General features: G+C 38.1%; 1 long non-coding RNA gene across 2 annotated transcripts; it reads left to right on the top strand.

Moving 5' to 3' along the window:
* Positions 1 to 627: 627 nt before the first annotated feature.
* LOC120107722 lies at positions 628 to 6,952 on the top strand. Of its 2 annotated transcripts, XR_005509397.1 has the most exons (3): positions 628 to 5,137; positions 5,250 to 5,356; positions 6,482 to 6,952. It is a non-coding gene; the product is annotated as an uncharacterized LOC120107722 (long non-coding RNA). The 2 variants fall into 2 exon arrangements; XR_005509396.1 differs by having other exon boundaries at positions 628 to 5,356.
* The last annotated feature ends 246 nt before the right edge of the window (positions 6,953 to 7,198 follow it).

Raw genomic sequence — 7,198 nt, 5'->3', positions numbered from 1 at the left:
ACCCGGAAAACAATCGTTGTAAGGTTGTGGTTGGTGAGCCTTTGGGAAAACCAACTGGGTTGGATTGTGAGCTCGTGAAAACAATTGGTTGGTTCTAGTCGGTGAGCCTGTGAAAACCGACCGAGTTCGTTGTGATCTCGCAAAACAACAAGTTGGATTGTGAGCTTGTAAAACAACCGGCTGTAATCTGAGGGATTATAGTGAAATTTCCAAGAGGTCTTGGGGAGTGGATATAGGTGCTGGGATGCACCGAACCACTATACTTTTGTTGTGTTTGTGATGCTCTTTGTTATCTGACTTCCTCACTCACTTACTTACTTAGATACTATGCTTGCTTAACTCTTCTCCGTGCATCCTTTTGTTGCAAGCATATTCAATTTACTTAATCAAGTCTCATTCAATATAACAGCATTAAGACTCATTGTATTGAATTGCATACTTGGGCAAACTTAGACTAATCTTTTATTGAGTCCGCTGCTTAATAGTTGATTAGATTAGAATCATACTCTTGCTAAGGTTAAATTCCACTATGCATTCATACAACTTAGCTTAATTAACTCTAAAAGATTAGAAGTAGTTGAAAAGTTTTTAAAAGACCCAATTCACCCCCCCCCCTCTTGGGTTGTCACCTTGGGCAACAATACTGATCAGATGCAAAAATTTATATCCATGTTTGTTTTAAAATAGATACATATACATATAGGATATAAGTTAATTTAACTTTGTGACCATAAAATCAAATATATCACTGAATATAAGGTAAATTAATTCAGTAACATGTTAATAGGGTCATTTATTTTTCTTAAAAGGTTATGAGTACTATATAAGATTAAATAAGATTACAAACAGAATCAGATACTCAGATACGGATTGGATAGTTATTTATCCACATCCATATCCATATCCATTTTTTTTTTTTAATGGATATAGATATAGGTATGGGTATGGTTCGCCATATCGGTCCGAACTGAACGGTACGAATGTACCATACCGGTTCGGTACCAGTACTTGGTATGGATGGCGTACTACATTTGGTACGCCAAAAAAATTCCGTACCATACCGTATCGACACATTGCTTATGTGGCACCGGTAACGGGCCCGATACTGAGACGACGAACCTTGATTACGAGTATTAGAGGATGTTCAGATTTGTATCCGTATTTGGATACAAAATGGATTTGGATGGATATTATCTAGTCCACTTTCACCCCTTCTATGGATCCTACCATGGTACCCAAAAAAGCTCCTTGCCATATGAAACAAAATGGGTTGTTTTGGCAAAATCCCCTATTTGGCTAGGACTGGAACTCTGATTGGTAGCAATACTCAGTTTGTAAAGAGGCTGTGATGACTGCCAGTGCAAGATGCGCGTGAAAGGCATTTTTCTTTGACAGAGAGAGAGAGAGAGAGAGATTACTTCTGAGATGTTAAAGCATTTCTATTCTTCTTGTTGTAGCGGCATGGCAAGCCTGGATGGTCTGCGACTCCACAGGCAACCGCTTGCAGCTGCCTGGTACTTGAGGCGCAGATGACCTTACAATGCCTTATTATAAATTGGCAGATCTGAGTCTCCTCTTCCTCTTCTCCTTCTTGACTTTGTTAAATCTCTACTTCAATACCATTTTTGAGTTCTTAAAATTACTTTGTTCTATTTATTTTTCACTTTGTTGCCTATGAAAGACTTGGTTTGCTCCTGAAGTGCCTTAAGAATCCAAGTGATATGGTGATGGATGAAAGGTTGGTTTGGAAAATATTTTGAATTATAAGAAACTAAGATTCTGAAAATTTCCTCTAAAAAAAAAAATGCTAAAGGTCATCAGTACTGTCACCACTCAGTTCTGAGACTCCTATATGGTAATCAGGATTGGTGCAATACCCAGGGTTAGGCAATGAGAGGCAGGGTTGGGATGTGGTTTCAGTATTCAGGATTGTTGCCTATGAAAGACTTGGTTTATTCCCTAGGACCCTCATGGTCCCATATGTAGTGGTGGATGAATAATTAGCACAAATATTGCATTATATGTAGTGGTGGATGAATAATTAGCACAAATATTGCATTATAAGCAGCTCATGTTCTGGAAACCCTAGTACTTATTTGTTCCATTTGGGTTGATAGGCATTCAGGGATTTGCTTTCTTGATGATAGGGATATATGGCATTCTTGTTTTTTAGCCATATCTTGAAAAAGTTTTCATCTAGAGTTGTTTGTGTAGCTTTAAAACCTGTGCATTTTATGATTGCAAGTCAATTTCAAAGGGTGCACTGAGGCTTGACCAAGGCTGGTGAATGGGCATGTAAAACTATCATGTTGGTACTGAGTACTGTTGCTTGCCACTTCTATTCTGCGAATAATTGATACAAAATACATATGGTAGTTGTGTCCTATCTATTCTGTTTTTGTTTCATCAGATTCTATTTCCTTCATAGTAACAATATTCTTTGAATAATTTGAAAATTATTCAGTTACTTTCTTTCATCGACCTAGTGACAGTCACAAGTTCTTTGCCTGAAATGAATTTGGTTAGAGGTAGACATTCAGAGTTAGGGAAAAATTCAGCAAATTCATCAAGAGTTTTGAAATAGTTTGGATCACAAAAATATCAAGAATGACATAACAACAGAATGAATATAAGCTCTTTAAAATAAAAATGGCCGTTTCGGTGCATAAGGCTCCGTCACTGCAGGGCCTAGGAAGGGTTAGATGTACAACAGCCTTAACCTCATGTGTAGAGAGGCTGTTTCATATTTCAAACTGGTGACACCCAGGTGACAATGGAGTAACCACATCGGTGCGCCAAGGCCTGCCCTCTTTTAAAATATTTATATATTTATTTACTCAAAAGTATACAAAAAAGTGGCTATAGCAAAACAACTCAATGGGCAGCATTTAATGGTATCAACAGTTTTGTAACACAGAGTTCTTAAATTAATATTTAGTAACTTGTCAATAACTTGTAAACTTTGCATACAATTCCATGGATAAGTCAATAGTTTTGAATTCAGGTGCAGAGAAATTTTGAAGAATCATTTAGTTGATGGGAAAAATCAAAGAATAATTCACAAATTTTTCAATTATTTGGAGAATATTGTTACTGTGCTTAGGGTGTGTTTTGCGTCTGCTTTAGAAGAAGAGAAGCTAGAAGATAAATTTTTCTAACTTTTCTAAAAAGAACCTTTTTAACTTTTTCTTCTTGTAGAAGCACTTTTTAGATAATGTTGTCAAACACTTATTTTTGAAGTGCTTTTTTTGCTTTAAAAGTCATAAAAACACTTTTCTAAGCAATACCAAACACACCCTTAGTGATTTTGTAACTGTTCTCTAAATGCAAGGAGGTGATCATGGCTAACCCTCATCTCTCAACTCCTCTATGTGTCTAATGATTGGAACAGCAATCTGGATGGTCTGTTGTTCCATGGGCAATTGATTGCAGCCATCATTAGATGGATAGATGGTGGGAGGAGAGGGGAGGGGAATCTCCCAGTTTGGTATGGGATGATTTATCTGAACCTCCGGTGGCAATTCGTGGCCCTTCTTCTCCAAGTGCATTCTGACATGCTCAATGCTGGTGTTCTATCAAAAGGAACAGTTTGATTTGCTCTCCAGAAGTAACCAGGATTCATATATGCCAGATCTTTTTGATGAACTGTCCAGGGCAATTTTGGCATTTTGGCACTTTGAGCCTCAGGGAGATATGTAAATGGTATTCTGCAGTTTATGTTGAGGGTTTTGGGGGGGTTCAGTGGGTAAGAAGGCTGCCTTCTCTCCTAAACTCGTGATTCTTTTATTGTTAATCAAACTTTCTTGTCCTCTTGTTTTTTGCAGGAGCAGCATAATTGAGATGAAATTCATGGAATCTGGGTCTGATCTAGCTTAGCTTTGAATTTAATTTCAAGCCTGAAATACAGGATGAAGCTTGTTTGTTTTCTAATTCTGGTTGGGCTTTGTTGAGTCTAATTACTTGTGGAGATGAGCAAAAGCATCTTTCCAGTGGCATGTCACCCTTAAATCAGGCTGACTGTAATCAAGCTTAATTCATTTGAATATCCAGTCCTAGTTCTCAGCCCTCCCCCGATTTCTCAGGTGCGTTTCACGTGTCATGCCTGCATATCAACTACAGAGACAGGACATAAGAAGTTTTTGGCTGATCTTCGCCCCAAAGCAAACGTTGGGGCTTCTGATAGAGCTTGGTTACTTGAAGGTTTTGTCCTCTCTTAATTCTATTATTCTTTGATCTTTAAAATTGATGGGTTTTGATTATTTGGGAATGCCTGGGAGAGCATATTATCATCCTGGTTAAAGTGATCTCTCTCTCTCTCTCTCTCTCTCTCTCTCTCTCTCTCTTCCTTCTTTATCTTCATGTATTAGTGATGATTATCTGAGTAGCTGTTAGGCGGTGAACCCTCTCCCCCCTATTGTCGGTGGTTTTGAGGGTGCAAGCCTAAGTTCTATAGGATTGTTTATCTGGGTTGATGTTTAGTATCTTGCTTTCTTGTTCTGTCTATATGGAGTCTGTGGTGATTTCCAATGCAAAATGTGCTTCAAGTTCTACATCACTCTGCAGCCTAACAGTCACTCAGGTTATCATCACGAGCACATGAAGATAAAGAAGGCGAAGAGAGAGAGAGAGAGAGAGAGAGAGAGAGAGATCACTTTAACAAGGATGATAATATGCTCTCCCAGGCATTCCCAAATAATCAAAACCCAGCAATTTTAAAGATAAAAGAATAATAGAACTAAGAGAGGACATCTTCATAGTAACAAGGATGATAATACGCTCTGCACCTTCATAGTAACCAAGCTTGGATGGACTGCTGCTGCAGGCACCTGCTGACAGCTGCTTGTCAAGGTGCAGAGGAAATCAAAGCGCAGATATGAGACTCCTCTTCCCCTCCCCCTTCTTTACCCTTTTTTCTTTAGGCATGTTTTTGAAGCTGGTTTTCTGTTTTTTTGCTCTTTTCTTTTCCAGTTTGCCCCCCCTGTTAAGGCCCTCTTTGTTTCTGAGGCCTCCAAGAACCTAAATAATATAGTGGTGAATGAAAGGTCAGGGAAAACACATTACATTAATGAGCAGATATGTTCTGGAAACTCAACACTTATTTATCCCATTAGGGTTGGCAGATATTTGGGGATTGCTGGTATGATAGTGCATGTTGCATTCGTATTTTCAGCCATTTCTTGTAACAGTTGGTTATGAAGCTCTCTACTTTTCCCAGTATTGTTAACCTTTTATGTGGTTCATGGTTGCAGTTCATTTTAAAGTGCCTGGAGGCTTCACCTAGTCTGGTGGATATGTGCAAAAATTTGTGGTCTTTGTATGAAAACTGTAAGCAGTGCCCTTCTACCGTCCAAAGTTGGTGAGACCAGCCTACCCTTTGGTTCTACCTTTCTTCTGCTGTTACTTAGTGTACTTCTACTTGCATGAAGTAGCACTATTATCCAATATATTTTTTTTAATTATTTAATTCTTTCACTTGCCTAGTGATTCTGTAAATTATTCTTGAACTTGTGGAAGTTAAAAACCCCATCTTTCCTCTCCTTTGCATATCTGCTACAATGTTGGCAGTGCAATCTGGACAGTCTGCGCTGTGAGGAAACTAGATTGCGGCCATCCTTAATTGGATAAATGGTGGGAGAGGGAAGGGAACTTCTGGTATAACAGATGCAGTGATCATCTGAGCCATCAACCTGTCTGCCTTTCCCCTTCTCCAAGTGCATCATGTGGGTCCGATGCTAATTAATTAACTGGATGAAAATAAAATATTTATTTGCAGAATAAATCAGAAAAGTTGGAATGTGGGACACTCAATTAAACTGTCCATGGCAAGTTTGGCAATTTGATATTTAGGCCTTTTGGAGGTCTAGCATCGGTTTTCTCCAACTTACAGCAAGTCTTGCTGGAGGAATTGGTATGCTGGGTTGGCCCCTATCCTCGTACTTTCTGCACATGATCATGCTTGAGATGTTTCTATGACTGGATGGACTTGGTCAAGCCTAATTTCAATTAGATCCAGACACAAGCGTAATTTGAAATTGCTTGATACCCTGAATCTGAACCTGACTCAAATTAAGCTTCAGTAAAGTTTAAGCAAATGTTGATTTGAGCTTGAAGCTCAAAGCCTCATTTAAACAGATAAAAGCCAAGATATACTAAGACCATACTTAAACAAGCTAGCGTTTTAACTTTTGCACCTTTACCATTAGTTAAACTTTAGTTTTAGCTGCTTGATTGAGTTTAGTGTCTATATATGGCTCCTTTGTTTACATTAATTTAGTATACTTAAATGGTTTCAAGCCTGATTGAGCCATGATCTGCAGAGACTTGGTTCAAATTTAGCAATTTTTCTTACCATTGCTTTCTATTTTTGGCTCCAGTCATGGCAAGGAATGCACCTTGCTGTGGAGCTCTTGTTTTCTTTTATGTATGTGTGGAGACATTTTGTGTTGCTGAAGCATTTGTTTTCTTCTATTACTAATGGCAGGTTAAGCTTGGAGGGTCCTCCCATCTGCAGGCAGTAGTTTTCCTCTGCGTGCGGATATGGTGCAGAGGATGTCACAGTGCTTTCTTATTATAATCAGCTTCCTCAGCTACTTTATTTTGTCAAATTTCTGCTTTTAGATTTTGTCTGAAAGTTTTTTCTATTTTTTTAAGATATTCTTTTCTTTGGCTTGTTTTCTTCTTGAGGTTGCTCGAGCCCATCTAATCTAGTGATGGATGATGGATTATGGGTGACATAGTTTGCACCAATAGCTGATAGGTTTAGGAAAAAATCAAACTCTGGCTGGTAGAGATTTGGGGATTCCTTCGATTATTATAAGGGATATGTGGAAACCAATTCATTCCTTTTATACTCTTCTTACATATTTAACTTTATGATACTTCTTTCAACAATTTTAAGCCACTAAGCAGGTGGTGGACAAGTACCTATTGGTATTTTTTTTCTTTTGGTTCAGCCCTCTACTTTCCTAATGTGGTGATGCTAATCTTTCTCTTTATTGCTATTTTTTTTTTTAAAATTCTGCTGCTGCTTCATCTACTTCTATATCAGGCATGGTAATAATATTCTCTGAAGCTGAATTATTGAACAGTTTTCAATCTTATTTTTTTATTCAAGTACCGGGGAATTATAAATAAATGATGCTATTTAATGCTGTAAGTGGTGCTGATGGTGTGGTTAGTTGTTACTGTGGCTGCGTTT

This window comes from Phoenix dactylifera, unplaced genomic scaffold (assembly GCF_009389715.1).
Source record: "Phoenix dactylifera cultivar Barhee BC4 unplaced genomic scaffold, palm_55x_up_171113_PBpolish2nd_filt_p 000986F, whole genome shotgun sequence".
In the NCBI taxonomy this organism is placed as follows: Eukaryota; Viridiplantae; Streptophyta; class Magnoliopsida; order Arecales; family Arecaceae; genus Phoenix; species Phoenix dactylifera.
This window is presented reverse-complemented; position numbering and strand designations above follow the sequence as displayed.